Raw genomic sequence first — 20769 nt, 5'->3', positions numbered from 1 at the left:
TTTTTTAACTATATTTCACATATAGTATACATAACAAACAAGCCATGCACATAAATCATAGATGCGCACGCCTTGGTATAAAGCACAACAACAAGTCCGATCCAGGGTTAAGTGTTTTGGGCACAAAGCCACTTTTTGTAGCTACAATGACAACATTCCATAACACACCTTTTTGTCCATCTCCTAGTCTCTATCATGTACAACCTGGGGGTACAGAGAACCATATAAATACGGGTCTCTGTCCGTCTTAGTTTTTAGAATTAGTTTCACATCTACATAGAGCTAGTCTATGTCTAAATTTTAGATTAACTTTTTCTCGGGCAGCTACTTAACGTGCTGTCCTCAAATTCTTATACACTTGTTTTATTGTAACAAATTGTAACTTTAATTTTTATTAACTTTATAATAAAATTTAGCAGTTATTATTTATTAAATCTTCTAGTTAATTATTCAAAATTAAGAAACGATTACGTAAACGTCTATTACATTGTAGATCAATATAATTAGAAAAATTATAATCGTCTAAAATGTTTCTTTTTTCATTTCTCAACTTGTCTATCTCCACTAGGTTTATTATTTTTTGTTTATATAAACCATGATTCTTTTTACTTAAAACTCTTATATCTATTTTTTTTTCTTTCTTCTTCTCGATTAGGTACCACATTCATCGTTTTCTTAACCTTTCAATTATAATTCCTCTATCAAAGATTGAATATATATGATTTGAGGAGATTCCATTTTTCCAAAAAAAAATCTGAAATTTATAGGTAAATATTTATTCGTTTATTTTTTTAAATACAAAAAAGGTAAGGTAAAAACTAAATGTCATTTACACCACATCTAAAAATTAATTTTAATAATTTGTACCACTTTTCAAGTTTATAATTCACACCAAATAAAATTTTAAAAAGGGGCATTATCTAATCTGTACCATCGTGTACCTACTAAAATTATAATTTGTAACATTGTTCACCTTATTAAAATTATAATTATTATTAAATGTATGTATAAGTAAAAACTATGTTTATCAAAATAAGTAAATTTTCGTTTAGTAATTATTTATAAAACATATAAAATCAATCATGCTTTAATTATAAATAAATGTATAAGTAAAACAAATTCCATGTTTAAATAAATAAGATTACATCGTAACAGATACAAATCGCACTTGTAATGCAGAAATTAATTACTTTCTATTTTTTCGATTATGAGAGGACGTACCCTGCTCAAATTTTACAAAACCTTTCAAATTTTAAAATAATTAGACGTTCTATTTTATTCAAATTTTATTCTAGTTAGTGTTTTAACTGAACTGATTATTTTAGACTTAAGAGGAGAAGGAGTAGAAGTGATTACATATATAAGAGACTCGTCGATACAGCATATTCAGTATAGGTACTTCAACAGATTTTACAATCTAAACTTTATAATAAAATGAATTTAATTTTTTTAAATAAAAAATGTCCTGCTACTCTTTTAGAAGCAATGACGAGGAGTCGAACCGAAGTAAGTAAAAAACATTTTTTTTTTTATTACAATAGATGTAATTGGTTTAATCAAAAGACATTTTTTAAAAAAAATCATTAAACATTTTATGAAAAATTGATTTTGTAAACCGACTTCAGCTTATCGTCTATTTTAATTATAGGATAATATTGCAACAACATCATCACAAAAAAGGTTCAGCGAAAAGGTTAGGCGTGAAGCCGGTATCAAAAAAGACGAAAAAGGTTAGTTATATAAATTTATGACATATTATGAAAAAATAAAAATATAATTTAATTATTATTTTATAGAGCACCTCTATCTGTTATACTGATAAAATATTGGATTTGATAACAGATCCAACTATACCGACCGATGCAGAGAACACCTTAAATATAAAAAAGGATGAAGACTCATTAACGGTCAAGACGCCTGTAGAGAATACGGCCTTAGATTACTGGACTATAGCACATTATAAATGTGCTAAAATTGCTAATATTTCAGCAGAGGAAAAGAAAAGAGTAATTTTTGAATCTATAGGTCATTCTCGAATTTCAAAAAGGGGGATCCCATATAATGTGATAGCGAAATCAGCTCAAATTCTATTTGGGTTGTGCGATCGATTCTGTATTCAAAGAACCAATACTGATGTTAACAAATTAACCGATAATAATAGTACGGAAGTGAATATTTTAGAAAAGCAATTTAAAGTTGTTAAACTCGATAGGGATAAGGGACCAGAGGTATTAATTGATGTCGCCAAAGACTTGGAAGAATTGCGAAATATGACGTCTGAAGCTAATATGAGAAGCTTTTTAGCATATCATTTTATTCAAATTAATTTTATATATAACCGAGACCAATATATTATTCGACGTCATACAAGCAGCTAAGGTAGGATTAATACGCCCTAACTTATTAACACCTCGGGAGTTACTGAAACAACTTCTAATTATCAAGGTAGGGATGCCAAATGGTACAGACCTACCTATAAATTTAAATGAAAATAATGTACAAGAAATGATAACCCTCTCAGACATAACAATATATCATTCGAATGAAAAAATTGTTTTTATCCAAAAAATACCTTTGGTATATCAATATGAATTGAGACTTTTTCAGCTTATACCTATGCCAGATTGTAATAATAATAATTGTGTTTATATAAAATCTAGTTATAAGTATTTAGCTGTAAGTAAATCCAAAAAAATGTATTCAGCCTATAATGAAATCAATCAAAGTCTATGTAAACATGCCGGCAATTTTTTTATATGTCCTGAAATTTACCCTTTACATCCTAGAAACGGACGTCCTATATGCGAGGTACTTTTACTACAAGAACCAAAGGAAGTTCCAGACAGTTGCGAAATCATGCAAGTACAATTGTGAACAAATCTTTTCCACAAATTAAAATTAAAAAACGAATGGATCTATGCTACACCAGGAGAAACCATATTCATTACATGCGACCAGGACAAGAGAAGTACAAATCATTTTACAGAGGGAGTAGGTTTATTATACTTAAACGAAACCTGTAAAGCTTATGCGACACACGACGGAGTCGTCTCACTATTTTCTCTATTTTAATTAATTTACATGGCCTTCGCATGTAAATACTTTATTACCAAACTCTTAGTCATACGTAATTAATTTCGCTGACGATTTCCAAGAATTAAGGCGTATGGGAAACAACCTTTCGATACAAACAACCTTTCGATTTGACAAGCAAGCCGTACGCATAAATCACAGATGCGCACGCCTTGGGGTGATAGCACAACAAAAAGTCCGGTCCAGGGTTAATTAACTTTTGGGCGCAAAACCATTTTTTGCAGCTACAATAACAACATTCACTGACGCACCTTTTTGTCCATCTCCTAGTCTCTATCATGTACAACCAGGGGGTACAGAGAATCATATAAATACGGGTCTATGTCCGTCTTAGAATAAGAATTAGTTTTACATCTACCGTAGCACTAGTCTATGTCCAAATTTTAGAATAACTCTTTTTCTCGGGCAGCTACTTAACGTGCTGTCCTCAAATTTATATAATTTTTTTTTTTTATAATAAGTTTTAACTTTAGCTTTAATTAACACTTCTATTAACATTGTGTCTTTGTCTCACTTTTAAAAACCCTAATCCTTTTTTCGACAAACCTGATCCAACTGCAGATGTCAAGCACTCATTTATAAACGATAGTGAGAGATCACTACAACGGTATCACTATAAACCTATATAGCTGCCCATCTAACTATCTGCCTATATGTACGCCATGAACTAAGATAATATTATCTTAGTTTATGGTGTACGCGTATCGTATAATAGGTAGGTAGTATATAAGTTCATATTAAAGCAAAATTAAAAAATTAAAAAATTTCTATTTGAAAATTAAAAAATCAAAAAAGCAATTTTGTTGATGAAAAAAAAAAGTTTCTTGTCTACCTAAAATATCGGGAACCAATTCGGATGTGTGTTTCGTGAAATGTCGGGAACCAATTCGGATGCAGCCGTGGTGTTAATAAGATTGATTAATTAATAGGCTATTACATAATTTTATTAAAATCAAAAAAATGAACATTGCTTATGGGTTTTCATTCTATTGACATGGTGTTCTGTAATTCGTGGTTGGAGTATTAACAAGATCATAAATTGTTGAGTATTGAAAAGATAAATATGCAAATGGATTTATTGCATTTTAAAATGAGGCTTACAGACAATCTTATACATTTTGGAAGATCTGATAACTATAATTCATCCATAAATTGAATACATAAAATATCAATTAGAAAGAATATTAAATAAGGAACGAAAGAACACTAAATTTCTAGTAGTTTTAGATACTATAACTAGGTATTATACATTTTCGTCCAGAAATATTTTCTTGTTAAATACATGAAGCGACTATCATCGCATAATTATTTTTTAAAAATACATCATTATTCAAAAATGCATGGTATTAATATATCTTTTGGTATATTGTTAACTGAAAATTTATATTTTTTCAAAAGAAATATAAAAATATAAAACGTTAATATTGAAATATATTTATGTAAATAAAGTCATTGATTTTTTTTTTAGTCTAATAAATTACTCTATATGAAATATGTTTAAATTGTTATGTAATAAATCATCAAAACAAAATAAGTATGATAAAACTTTTAAAGGAAAAACAATATTTTATTATTAATTTATAAAGGATTCAACTTCTTTACAACACATATAATCAAGACTTCAGAACAACCATTCATCTGAATAATAATAAATGGTTGTATTAAATTTCATTAATATGAAATAATATTTATATATATTATCTACCAGTTATTCATTGCTTATAAAATATTATAATTCAATAATAATACAACAGAAAATATAATATTTATATATACATATATAGGTTAAAATTGAGAGAGATGTTTTTTTTCATAATTTCAAATAGCGTTCTTATTAATTATTAACATAACGGATACTTTTTATGTGCTCATAAGTCGCATTCATAATAATACTTTTCAGTTTTTAAATCACATTGCTATGTTTAAGAGCTTACAGGTAGCTATACCGTGCCAGGGGCTCATACATATTCAGTTTAATTATTTTCAAGAACTTTAGGTTTGTCAACCACCAACAGTTCGACAACACACATATATTATGTGGTTGTAATTAGTTATACAATACATTAAACATACTCAATGACAAATACTTTCGTTTTAGCTATTGAAATATTAAATGAATAAAACATCTAAATAATTAATTGTTGGTTAAAACCACCTATCAATGAATAAACTGTAAGAAGTATATACATATTACATACATACATAGAAATATTAGCAATTAAAATTTAAATCTGAAGTTGATATAAGTAATTTATAAAGTTGTTAATTTAAAATCCGTTGCCTTTAAAAATGTATCATACATTACATACATAAAGAATATAAAAATAGAAATTTAATATAAAAAAAACACTTGATAATCATAAGATAAAAACATATACAATTAAAATTATTAACTGGGTGAATCATTAAAAAAAACAGAATAATTTTATGAGTTAATAACAGTTAGAAATATTTCTGGACTTAAATTTTTTTCAACCATAAACCTTATTATTATACAATATGTCACCAAAATGTGAGCCACTAAGTATAATGCAATACACATTTGAATATATTATTGTGAAGGAATGGGTACATAATTTTTTGTAAATAAAAAATAAATTGTTTAAAATTAAAAATTTGAAAAAAAATCTTTCAAACTTGCGAATAATGGAATTTCTATCTTGACATATTTATACAAATATTACTTTTTCCATACTCCTTATATTGTATTTCATTAATGAAAAATACAAACCATTTAACCATATTTAGATTACGCCTAAATCTATGAGCGTTTTACCATGTATAGTAACTAATATTTCTCAAGGAGTGACATATCTAAGAAAAACCTATGAGTTATCTCAAAACAGTATAAAAAATAATTTTATCTGTTACATTGTTATTATTTATTTCATTATTTGACCACCAACCTTGTAATCCTCATTATATTAACACTATTTATTTTATTTTAGACCAACAACCATTAACTTTTTCATCTACTTATTTTGAATTCACAAACACTGATTGGACCAATTTAGTTCTAATTTCTAGGGATATTTCAAATAGTCTCGAAGGATTGAAAATAAAGAAGCTAAAGGGTGACCTATTCATTTTCGCAAGTAACTTGTTAAACTAATTAAATTTGATGATAAAAATTCAAGAAAACGGTGGAATCTATTATTCATATTTTTAAGGATAAAAATGGGAAGCTTATGTATATTGGCCAAAAAGACACAAATATAAGTATAGATGATATACGTTTTTTTATAAAGCATCTCAACTTATTTAATTTGTTATCACTTTATTTAACCATTGTTTTAATCTATAATATTTTAGCTAGTAAGATAAATTTATTTAATATTGGATTTAATTTGGTGATAACTTTAACAATATTTATAACATAATTACAACTCTTAAATTGAACATTTAACAATATAACATTAAGTAGGTTATGTACACAATCTTAACTATGACAATCTTTACTTATACTCAAATACATTTTAATGAAACAAGATCTACCAACCACTTAGGCAAATTCCAGAAAAGAATTAAGACATTCAATCTCACAGAAACCCATGATTTATCATTAAAAATTAATACACAATTATACAAGCACATGATCCCCATACAGAAGTGATGATATGGACCCAATGTCTAGTTAATATACGAGGTGTTATTAGAAAATTAAAGACAAGCACAAATTACAAAGAAATATGGTATAATAAAAATACTTTGAATGAATAAATTTAAAACGTTTAAAATACATATATAAATGGTAAAAGGTAGTTGATATTAAAAACAATTAGAATGTTAATAATAAGGGATATAATAATAATCAATAGGATAGAGATGAAACTTAGGTATAAAGAATTATCACATAATTGCACCTAAAAAAACTACAATTTTCGAAGCACACAACAACGAGACCATGGACAAAAATGAACTTCAGATCTAGGAAAAAAAATGGGAAAGTGACTTATTATACAACCCACAACACAGTATTTTCAGATATACCAGAACCATTGAGTTTACACTGTAGTAAACCAGTGCTGTTGCTACACTTCAACTAGTAGAAACAAACTGAATGATATTATTGTATATTGATTATAAAATAGGTATAGTGTTAATACAGTATCTTTAATTATAATCAATGGTAGTATACAGTGGTAATATTGTGGGTGATACGTCTTAGGAGGGGGGCTGATATAGCCTCCATCAATCTGTCCCTGCAATCAATATTAATATTTAATACATTGTAGGAAATAGGAAAAGTTCTGAGGTATTATAAAATATTATTATCATAAATTATTATACATATTTTCAAAAAAAAAAGTCGTAAGTATAGATAAGACTAGGTAAACTTTGTTCTAAAGGTCATATCTAGTTAAAAAACAAGATCATGTGATATTTAAAAAAAAAACCAATAACATAATATCGGCTAATTGGTGATAGAAAATGATGCATACTAAAATTTTAGAAATTAAAACAGAATTATAATTTTAATTACCATTGTAGTAAACCGACATAGTCACTTTACTAGCGCATAATCGTTTTACTATTTATGATAGTTAAACACGTAGTACAATAATTAATATTGGCTTGTTATTTATGCATGTAGAAATATGGAATAGGTGAACCAGTTTACAATTCTACGAAGTTAATAGTAAACCAATTATCCGTGCAAAGTAATAGTACAACAGTAAATCACAATTTTGACAAGTTACTATCCCAATATAATTTTGGCTTCCTTGATCCATTTCCATTCTTTACCGTGCAATCATCCAGCGGAGATTTAGTATATATACAGGTCTCTACAGGCTGTACGATTAGAATTAGTCTATTATCCCAGATCACCAGACTTAGCTTAGTCGTTGGGCCGCGCCCTAACATCGCCGCTTGTATACTAAGTCTAGATCCCAGTTTTAAATTAACTATTTCTCGGGCAGAGTCATTTATACTCTGTCCTCAAATTTATTTAATAGTATTAAATATTAAGTACAATTATATTTTAACATAATAAACGATACGTTATACTAAATTGTTGTGTTCTACTCATTTATCCGACCTCCATCTACTGAAGTATGACCAACAAGCGTTCCAGAGAATATTTATATATAAGAGTGTGACAAGTGCAGAACCTAGCGCACTTGGGGTCACTGCCAGTTCACTACACCATCATAGTTTTTGTTACTCGCCCGCCACATACCTGACGATGGTCATAGATTCTCAAACTACACTACACCGCTGTGATGTTTACACAATAAGCAATTATTTTTTTTATATATTATATAAGTTTTAAAACTATGATGACAACTGATTGGAAATTGCCTCCTTAAAGTTGTGCCGGTCATCGGCCAGTTTTCGTTGCGCAGACTACAACAACTTAGTTTGAAAAATTACCTAAAATGCCATCACATCACTGCAAAAAGACTGTTTGGACATATTTACTAATTTCCTGTACTTTTATTGTATTATACAGTCCACTACTTTGTTATCAATTATTATGTTATCATATTATTATTATTATCAGTCCATATGTCGCACGAAATACATTATACTTCTATCATCGGGTAGGTATATGCAAAACAAAGACTACTGACTGATTATATCTGAAAAGACCATTTAAATATGTTAATCAAATTTTTGAATTGTATGTAAATTATTGTAAAAATCTGATACAGAAACCTTTAAGTAACACTTTCTTTTCTTGATACACAAAAAAAAAACTTTTCAATACTCAAGCCAAGAAATGATCAATGCGATTTATGCATTTCATTACAAACATGTGAGCTAATAACATATATGGCAAACACATAAATAAAAAAAAGACCATACAAAGAAAAAACTTGAGATATAGCTATGGCAGAAAGTAATGAAATTGTAACATTAAAATCAATTAATGAAATCAATGAATTGTATCAATAAAATTTATATGATGGCTGTTAAGTTGTGTCCCACTTTCAAGGCTAGTACATTGTACTATAATATGAAGCTTAACATATATAATTTCACTTTACACAATTTAGCTAATCGAAAATCTATGAACTACTGGTAGCATGAAGAGAACGGAGAAACAGAAGCATTAATATTTTACTCAATTCTTATAAAACATATTTTTAATTTGTGTACTTCCAGCAACAAAAAAATTGTTGCAGATATCAAAACAGAAATGTACTATTGTCTAATACATTATTACATAATTCAATCACAAATCGAAATCGAATAAAAATATCTGGTCAAAAGCTACATACAGATGGGATGTGATAGTGTGCATAGTAGAATAGAAAGACATTTGAAAGACAAAGAAGTATATTTACCATCAGAATTCATAAGGTAGACTATAGAATCACGGAAACCACTAGCTAAACCATATTCAAGCAACTCAACTAAATTATAATGACTTTTTAAATTATAAATCATATCAACAAAGATATAAATCTATTAGGCATGGTAATTCTAAAGGAGATCCCTCAGAAGATCCAGAAGTCGAAAATATTAAATTTGATCACTGAAATAATGTCCAACTACAGAAAAAATATTTTACAAGTTTTCATTTGATAATGAATACTTGGAAATTTCACAAAAAGTACTTACAAGTTCAGAGTGACCAGAATGTTGAGTATCCAAAACTATAGGTACTCAAGTTCACTATTGTTGACACTCTCAAAATAGAATGATCTTTTATGTTTATAACTATTATTTGCTATGTAGTACAAATACTTTTTATGATGGGTTGAAACATGAGACTAAATAACATCTAAGAAAGAAAACCAAAGTATAACTTTTGTTTGTGTATTTGTAATCACAATTTGTAATTAATAACACAAGAAGCATTTTTTTTAATATTAATTTTATTATTAATAGTAGTTATTAAATCTGAAAAAGAAAACCAATGTATAATTTAAAGTATTTTTTAATTGTATTCACAAAAGATGAGACTGTTAAGTATTATTTAGTTTAAAATAATAATTAAAATAATGTTTTTAGAAAAAATTAATAATTATTTGAAATAAAAAGGTTTTCACAAAATATCAAGTACTGTGTATATTGAAATTCCAATAAGCTGTATCAATAAAACACATGTAAAAAAATACAATGCAATAATACATATCTTAAATATCAATGCTATAACAACTGTTTGATGTGAAATACCTACTATAATTATAAAATGTGTATTGAATAATACTAAAATATGTTGGTAATCATGGTTGGTGTTTGAACAAATCGGTTTTCAATTTTACCTGAACAATAGCCAAAATCAAGATACATTGTATTGCAGTATCATCAACGCTGCAGGAAAATAATTATTTGAAAATCATTATATTATTTAATAATTCTTAATTTTATTAACAAAATGAATAATGTGAGATTGATTTTTAATAGTTTTCAATAATTTATATTTATTTTAGAATTTTAAGAAGTTGATGAAGTTTTTTAAAGACAGTGATAAATATTTTTACATTTTAAGCCTTAATTACAATCTTACAAATATTTAGTAATGTAAGTATACCTAATTAAAATATATTTTACTCATTAAATACTAATAAATATTATAGTTACTATGATCTTTTTTATTTAAGTAATTTTGTTTTGTATAGAAAATATGTAAATGAAGACTCCACTCTTTTAAAAGATGAAATAACTAAAGAAATATAGGTACAATTAAATATCCTAATTTATTCACAGATTGTTAAAATTTATTTTGTAATAAAATTAATATATTAATTTATTAAGATAATCTATTAAATATGTTACAATAGATTAAAAAATATTAAAATATATGTTATAGGTATATTTAGGGTGGCCAGATTTTTAAATCATGAAACCAGAACATAAACCATTCATAACTGAATATTTTTTTTAATGGTAATTACTAATTATATGTTTATGGAAATAGGTATATCCACTTTTTTATTTAAAAATATATTAATCAATCCTACAAGATAAGATACAGATAAATCTGAAACCTTGTTGATAAAATTAGATTTGAGACCAAGTCATTTAAATAACATAATATAATAATCATACAACGATACCGTGTACAATATTATTCAATGTTTTATTATTAATTATTATTCATTATAAAATACAGTATCTGGGACATTGGGACATGCCATTAAAACCGGGACGAATGACAAACCTATGTATATTCTATGTGTAATACTTGAGGCACAATTTCAAAAATACAAATATTTAAATAAAGAACTATAAATTAATAAAAAATAAACATTTTTCAAAAGATCTATTTTATTATCTTCTCGAATAACAAATAATAAAAATTTTAAAAATATATATAAGTAGGTACCTACTTGAACATTCTTTAATTTTATGGTAGGCATATTTTAATTATTTTTAAATTAAAAACTAGCAAGATATTACAATACAATAGAAAAAAGAAGACAAATAATAGTTTGTAGGTATGTATCTCTCAGAAATCAGAATAGACTAAATGACTAATAAGTAATAATATGTTTAATACTTTAGGAAATTATAATTTCTCAATTTATATTGGAATATCAAATTTTAAATCTAAAATTAATATATAATCAATATGCTTTAGAAATAGGAAAAATTATTCAAATCTTATATTTGGTGATGTATGGGAAGTTACACACTTTAGTAATATCATCAAATCAATTATTAGATGAAATTAAATTGATAAAATTAAATCTTACACCTGACTTAAAAATTCCTGTAAATTTAGATGTAACTGGTATGTCTGAACTATATAGAACAGGGGTCACCAACTGGCGGACCGCGGTCCGGATACAGACCTCGAGCACTATTTTTACGGATCGCGAGCGCGTTTTCATTTTACATTGATTAAGTTCATACGCGCCAAACCGGCGAGGGAAACGCGCCGTCGTCGGAGTGACGCGTATGAATTTGACCAATGTAAATTAAAACGCGCACGTACGATACGTCGCGTATGATACGCGTCCATGTGAAACGGGCCTTATCTACGAAATAGTTTTTATCTAACTGTTTGGACCGCGTAAAGTTTGGTAAGTTTCAAAACGGACCCCCATAGAAATTAGTTGGTGACTCCTGATATAGAATAATGCAAACTACAATCGTTAAAAGTAATGATTTAATTGTATTCATCAATACGATTCCTTTAGTATTGAGTAACATGTATAAACTTTATAATGTTCTACCAAACAATTATTTATAAAATAATAGATTTATGTTTATACAACCTAGGTTTAAGTTTGAAGCCATAAATATTGATCAGGAATATTTTATTAACTTAAGCAAAAACGATGTTAGTTCAGTTCCATTCGATAAGCCGACGTAATCGGTCGTGTGTGTTTAGTGTCATATTCATTAGTCTTAATAATGACATTGTGTCCGAAATGCAAGGTTGCGGTTTCGCGAAATGAGTCCAGTACTCAATGTTCGACATGTAAAAACGTACTTCATATTAAATGCGCAAACATGAATTCAGATAGCATTGAGTACATGAAATCTAACGGCATTGCCTTTGACTGCGAGGACTGTACCAAAAAACTGAAACAAAAAAGAGATGACGGCACTCCAGTCAAACCGATTCCACAAACCCAAGGTATACACATTAATAAGATAACAACTGATTCTGACATTAATATAATCGTCAGCAAACTAGACGATGTGTTAAAAAACCAAATAACTACAAATAATACACTTACAACTCTTAGCAATAGAATTCTAGAGCTAGAAAAAACACTAAAAGAAAAAGAAAGTATTATTCAAACTTTGGAATTTAAAATTAATGTTCTGGAACAAAACGAGAGAGCTTGTTTTATTGAAATAAATGGTGTTAAAAAAGAAAATGATGAAAATGTCGAAACACTAGTTAATGATATAGCTTCCAAAATTGATATTGATCTTAATCTTTTTGACATTGAAAACGCATACAGAAAACCTTCACGACAAAAATCAGATACGCCTCAGATAGTAGCAGAATTTTCGTCTAAAAGGAAACGTGATGAATTTTTAAAGAAACGTGGAAAAATTGAATACAACGGCTCGAGGATTTTTATCAATGAAAGCTTGACGGCATACAATAGGAAGTTATTCTGGGAAACCAGAACAAAGGCAAAAGAACTTGGCTACAGATACACTTGGACCTCAAATGGGAGAATATTTTGCAAAAAGGACGAATTGGCCAAAAAAATACAAGTTAGAAATAATGATGATTTACATTTTTTATAATTTTTTTGATGTTGTTTAATTTTTTTTTCTTTAACGGGTATATAAATTATATTATAAAACTATTTCTTATATTATTATCATACAATATTATTAACTTACTTAGCTTTAAATTTTTATTTAACATAAACATACGGTATATATGCAACCGGCAAAATATGATGATTCATATATCTCCCAACTATAAATTCTTATTTAAAACACAACATCGAATTTCAACGATTTTGCATTATTCCTCTAGTATTATAAATGCACACTCTTATCTAGGTCATGTTATCGACATAATTACGTACACTAACAACTTAATATTTAAACATTGGTATAGACTAATGATTTCTCTTTTTATTTCCCATATAAACCATAATATCTATAGATGATAGAATTAAATACAGATTTTATAGAACCTTACATCATAAACAATGACATGAATATAGTTAACACTGATTTGAACGAGTATATAACAAGCATTAAGAATAACCATCTTAATCTTTTGCACATGAATATTAGGTCTTATAATCATAATATAGATGAAGTCTGGTGTCTGATAAACGACTCAATTAGTAGCTTAGATATTATAATATTTAGTGAAACATGGAACAGCACGGGTTTTGTCCCACAAGATATAACTGGTTTTTCGAACTTTAAAAGTAAAAATAACTTTAACCAAAATGATGGAGTTCTTATCTATATAAATAACAATCTTCGCAGTATATCTGTTGAACAACAACCATTGTTCTCTGAGGCCAGTTGCTTAAAAATAAATCTAAAAGCAAATAATAAACAAATTACGATACTAGCCACATACCGTTCCCCAAAATCGAATATAAACATTTTTCTATCTGAACTGAATACTTTACTTACCTCAGGTGTCTTAGAAAATAATTGTATATGGATTGGTGATATAAATATTGACATATTAGAATTAAATACGTCCTTAAGCACCGAAAATTACTTAAATATTTTATCCTCAAATGGATTTATCTCTCAAATATGTACGTACACTAGAGAGGTAAATGAAACCAAATCCTGTATTGATCACTTATTTAGTAGAAATGTTCATCTTAATACTGTTGTAATTAAAACCAGTATAACGGATCATTACACAATCATAAGTAGTTTGATAATATCGCCGAATAATATAAAACATAATATAGATAGTAGAAATAATAATACTACATCATATATAAACTATAATAAAGTAGTTCAATTATTATCTATCAACGAATGGACTGGTTTATTTGAAACCAGTAATCCCGCGGCAGCATTAAACAACTTTAATGGACATATTTTAGATACCATAAATAACTGTATAGTCTCAAAGCATCATATGAGTACGAAAAATCGTAAGCTAAAACCATGGATAACTAATGGGCTTGTAATATCTATAAAAAATAGAGATAAACTAAATATGAAAACTAAGAGGGATAAAACAAATCTTAAATTATTAAATTACTATAGAGCATATAGAAATAAACTAACAATATTAATTCGGAAGGCAAAAGAACAATTTTATATAAATAAAATAGAGACATGTAAAGGTAATGGAAGAGAAATCTGGAAAGTAATTAATGAACTAACATCTAGAAAAGAAATCTCGCCTAAGCTTCCAATTAACGATATAATTGAAAATAAATACCCAACATCATCACCAAAAGACTACTTAAATATAGTTAACTCATATTATGCAACAACTGGTAAAAGATTAGTAGAAAAAAATTTCTCCAATAGTGTAAATAACATACAGTCTAATTTTGGAACAAAAATTAATAATATATCAAATAAAAAAAATATATTTAAAATAAATACCATCGGTAGTAATGAAGTCATAAATATACTAAATAAATTGAATAACAATTCAGCACCAGGTCCGGATGGTTATACAGCTCTGTTTATTAAACAAATAGGAGACAATGTGATCCCACCTATCGTTCATATAATTAATTGTAGTATAGTCAACGGTATAGTACCCGATGAATTGAAAATGGCTAAAATTGTACCAATATATAAAAACGGTGATAAAACTGATTTTTTAAATTATAGGCCCATCTCCTTAGTAGGTATCATAGCCAAAATTCTCGAAAAAATAATAAAAAACCAACTCTTAGAATACCTAGAAAGTGAGAAAATATTATTTGAAGGACAATATGGGTTTAGAAGGAACTTAGGAACAGAGGACGCTTTAATAGATTTAACAAATTTTTTACATAACAAGAGAGACAATAAAAAGAAAATACTAATTTCGTTTCTAGACTTAGAAAAAGCTTTCGATTCAATTAGTAGAAAATTATTACTACATAAGTTAAATGAATTAGGATTCGATACTATTACACTCAATTGGTTTTCTAGTTATCTGAGTAATAGACAGCAATTAACCACTATTGGATCGCATTATAGTGACTATTGTTATGTCCATGATTATGGAGTAACACAAGGAACGTCATTAGGTCCCTTACTATTTTTAATCTATATCAACTCTATTCCAGCTTCATTATTAAAAGGTAAACTATTCATGTTTGCCGATGATATAGCTCTTGTTAATACCGAAGAAAATTGGTCAAAATTAAAAGAAATTGTCGAAATTGACTTAGAGCTTGTATATAACTGGATGGAAAAAAACTTATTATCACTTAATGTAAATAAATCAGTATGCATGCCGATAGTCACAAACCGATCACAACTTCCAGTTGGAGTGAACTTCATATTACATCAATGTTCCGCAAATAAAACAATCTGCAATTGTAAACCACTTAAAATGGTACAACAATTTAAATATTTAGGAGTCATAATGGATCAAGAGCTGAAATGGTCTGAGCATATAAAATTTATCAAAAATAAAATCCGGAGATTAACTTCCCTATTTTATAAAATTCGCTTTCTTAAGGAATCAGTTGTACGGCAAATTTATATGGCATTATGTAATTCACTCGTATTATATGGTATAACATGCTGGGGTGGTGCCAGCAGAACCGACATACAATCAGTATATATTGCCCAGAAAATTACTATAAAAGTAGCCTACTCGTTACCGCCGACATACCCTTCAATAGATATTTTTAAAAATACTAACATACTATCAATCTATAAATTATACATTAAACAAATACTTATAAAAGCAATTCAAATGCAAATACTGAATAATACAGATATAATAGACAGTAGAACAGGTAATAACATAAAATTACCTTATATATCACTATCCAGTACAAAAAGTGCTCCCGATTATATGGCCAAAACTATATTCAACAATTTAGGAAATGATGTAAAGAGTCTAATAAAGTATGAATGTGAAAATCAGTCTAATAAAACCAATGAAAAAAATATAATTAACAAAAATCGTATAAAAAATGTAATTACTAAAATAGTAAATGACCTAGATGAGAATGTGTGTAAAAATCAATTATTAAAAAGTATCTATGTGTAAATATAAATGATTATCTATTAGCATCGTTTAGTTATATAATTATAAGATAATGTTATTTAGAGTAGTAAAATACATCATTCTCAATTGTATAAGACATTGTATAAGACACATGACACTTTATTTTTATAATATTATATAAGTATTATGTATAGGAACTCCGTATACCAGAAACGAGCTTGCTCAGTTGGTATACGTATCAGCTCTTATCACTATTACTGTAGTAATTTAATTTAATTTTTGTAATTTAATTTTTGTGATTTTGCTGAAATAAATAAATAATAAATAATAAATAATAATAATAATAATGATATAAACCGATTAAAAATTTGTAAACATTTTTAAGCCAAAAGGGTAGTGACATCAAACAAATGTGAAATAAATTTAATTTCTTATTCAGATATAACAGAATTAGCAGATTTTCGTAAAATAAAATACACTTCATTTAAACATGGGATTTTTCATAAGCTTATGTCATCAAATTCGTAAATTTGCACTGTAACAAACCAAAATTTAGTTTTAACGTGTTTCAATAAAGATTCAATTACAGAAGTATTAACTGGATCAGGAATATTATCACTAAGCAAACAATATTCCGCAATTTCAGGAGGTTATTGCATGATTCTGTTTAGAACAATTTATTCAGAATTAAAATCAGATTTCATACAAACTATGAACTTAACTAAATATATACATAATGTTAACACAATAAAAAAATGTGTATCCCCAGAAGTGGTATTTTCAAAGTATAGAGATGATAATGAAGTCACTATCCCAGAAGATAATTTAGATTATAAGCAATCTTCAATTTATACAAATTATATTATTGGTTTAATAATACTATGTTGTTTACTAATAATTATTCTGTCAATTATCATAATAAGAAAAATATTTAATTTTAAGAAAATTAAAAATGTCAATGTAAACCAACAGAGTTCGGCGGAACAAAATGAATAAAATGAAGTAGAACTTAAAATAAGAAAAGGAAAATCATAACCCAAAATAATTGTTTAGAAGTAAGATAATGATCTTTCGTCTAACCCGGGGGGTGTTATATGCCCACCATTATAGAGACGCTTGTTTTACAGAATATAATAATGCCTGTATGTAGGCATCTTATCTTAGATATTTTGCTTCTCTAGTATTGGTCTTGTCGACAAGTCAGTCTTGAACCCGACTCATTCGAGTTAAGTAGTGTGCTTTTAGTATAAATTATATTATTTTAAAACTAATAAAGTAAAAATATTCTCATTTAAATCTAAAAACTTGTATTCTTTATATAATAACTATTAAACAACATTTGATTAACACCTGCTACACAGAGAACGGTTTCGACAAATTGTCGTCTTCGGATACAACCAGAGACACAATATAAAATATAACAGAACATCACAGGCATACGCGGTGGTGTTCATAACAATACCTACATAAATTGCATGACAAAAATTATTAGTTATCCGATCTACATAATAATGACCTATAAACATACCATGATTAATATTTGATATTTTGTTGTAGACTTGAGAGCACACGACTTGTAATGTGAAATCACTGTGTGGTACACTGCATCCGTTGTCTCCTTGGCATACGAGTACATCATTTTAAATGATTATTATTTCATGAACGATGACTGGAAATAGTGTGACATTAGAGCGAGACGTTTATACCGTGAGAACAAAGAAACAGTGTATGTCAGCACATAGCATCATTGTTTGGGCGGCGGCCAATAGAGCCGCGGGGCACAAACTCCCACCAGAAGTTAGCCACGACGCCACATAATGTCTTACATTGTGATGACGACGCATTCCAGCCACGATTACGATTTTACCAGCATGTTTCAGGCCGTTCACGGTGGGAAAAAGTGAAGTGAAACATTCGAGAATGCGAACATTTTTATAAGGACGCAGTACTGTACTACTGTACGTCTACTCGTATTGTAGTGGTTATCATGACAAAATAATTATTTGAAATAAATGCTGATGATAATTTTATAACACGACCCGGGAATGTTGCTTCCGTCACAATTACCTAACCTATCGTGTTCCTTCTATCCTCGCCGTGGTAGTAATGTCGTTTGGGTTTATCATGGTTTATTTAATATGTACGACTTATTACTGTAGATACTATCGACAACCGATCCATCTTTTCGTGTTACACGTCATTACGTCAAAACGACAACTGGATCAAACATAATATCGAATAGAACACAACTATAACTTACTGTAGTGACCTCTTGTCCTAAAGTCACGCGCCGACGAATATTTAAAAACTACTGTGGCAGCGCCGAGTCGTTTTACGTTTGGAATGTATGGATCTGAGGAATGTGTGTTGAAGGCGAATAGAGTAAAACGCAGTGGTAGAATAAAAGTTTGTTAAAATAATATAAAAATTTATACTTGTGAAAAATTGAGGATAGAGTTATTGAGTTATAGGTACACACTCTACCCGAGAAGTTAGTTTAATAAAATACTGTTACTAAGACCTACAGTTTGGCAGTCAGACTGATTCTAACTAATTCTAGCTGGAAAATGCACTATAGAAATTTCACTGGTAGTGGAATAAATGCAGATGGGAAAGTCGAAAATAGGAGATGGTTGTTCTTAATTTAATAGTTTTGTTTGCTAGTTCCCAAATGGCGGAAAGATTATAGTAGGTAATACCTATTTGAAATTTCCAAATAATAAAAGTTAACTACTTTTAAGGATTAATATTATATTATACTAGTAAAATATAATAATGTCTCGAGGATTAATAGTTTTGTTATTATACCTATAATATTACATTATACTATACTTAATATTACCTATACTAATAAATGTAAATATCATATTATATATATATATATACATATATATACACAATATACCTATGTATCTATTGTATCTACATATATATCAGCGGTGGCAAAACTTTTTTTGGTCACGATTTACTAAAAATATACTTCACCTATGAGAATCGACTTTTATAGACAATTTTTTTTATTGTTGAATAACTATAATTATTTAGAAACATTTTAGGGCGCCCTAAAAATTAATTCTAACATGATTGACTTTGAAATCGTCCGCGATCGATTGTTTGGCTGTTTGACTGAATCCTGATGTATTATACAGTAGAAACTCGATTTACCGCCACGCTCAGACAATCTGTTATTACGTCATCGGTCACCGTCAAAAAAAATGTTAATGATGTGATCGCGATAAACTCATCGCGGTGCCTAACTCGGCGACTTTCAACTAGGTATCAAGTATTTTAAAAAAATTGTAATATCAATGCGATAATAAAATAAAAAAAATAATAAATATGATATTATATTATTACTCTATGCAAAAAACGCGATAAATGTAACAATAATGAACAAATTTAATAATATTTTTTAGTAGGTAGGTACTTATGTGATATAATTTTTGTTATTAGGTACATACTAGTTACTACATAATATTATCTATTACTTATATATTATTAGTAGGTATTTATTATTTATTATTATTTTATTATTTTTATACGTAAATGAAATAAAATATATAATACCTAATCTACATTTATTGAAAAATTATTGTTTTGAATTATTGTATTTCTGTTAATCGAGTTTCTACTGTATAATATGTACGCTGCGAAGTCGGTTTACTATACAGTATACCTACACTACTTTTACGCGTGTGTATGCGTGCTGCACAAAATAATTATTGAATAATAATTAATAGAAAAAATATCATGCGAATGCGTGATAATTAATAATCGTTGAGAAAGTACTTTCACCTAGCCACCTATAGGTACTCATTGTCGAAACTACCTAATGGCTAATACTGACTGGATATTATATTAAAATATTATTATTATATTATTGAAACGTGCTCTAATGCCTCATATATTAAATATCATACACATAGGTACCAAAACGTAGATAATAATCACCAAATCCAAATGGAAAGTATTTCTAAGAACTCATGGACGGCCGGACGGGTTCGTTAGAGTTGATCAAGATCATTAATAATTTTATGCCTAAAATAGTGAAGGGTAAAAAACCAGTCAAAAAACATAGTTAAATTAGTACGCGTGAAACGCTGTAGGCCTATAACAATAAAAAGCAACTT

The 20769-nt window shown here is 28.0% G+C and overlaps 1 protein-coding gene across 1 annotated transcript in view; it reads right to left on the bottom strand.

Annotated features, from left to right (window-relative positions):
• Window positions 1-18643, bottom strand: part of LOC114128389 (uncharacterized) — a 97035-nt gene extending 78392 nt beyond the window's left edge. The window contains exon 1 of the mRNA XM_050208067.1: window positions 18168-18643. The gene's annotated coding sequence lies outside the window, so the exon portion shown is untranslated. The remainder of the gene's footprint in view (window positions 1-18167) is intronic.
• Between the last annotated feature and the right edge of the window lie 2126 nt (window positions 18644-20769).

The sequence above is a fragment of the Aphis gossypii genome, chromosome X (genome assembly GCF_020184175.1).
Source record: "Aphis gossypii isolate Hap1 chromosome X, ASM2018417v2, whole genome shotgun sequence".
NCBI classification, from domain to species: domain Eukaryota; kingdom Metazoa; phylum Arthropoda; class Insecta; order Hemiptera; family Aphididae; genus Aphis; species Aphis gossypii.
The sequence above is the reverse complement of the archived record's forward strand: the minus strand, read 5'-3'. Positions and strand labels throughout refer to the sequence as shown.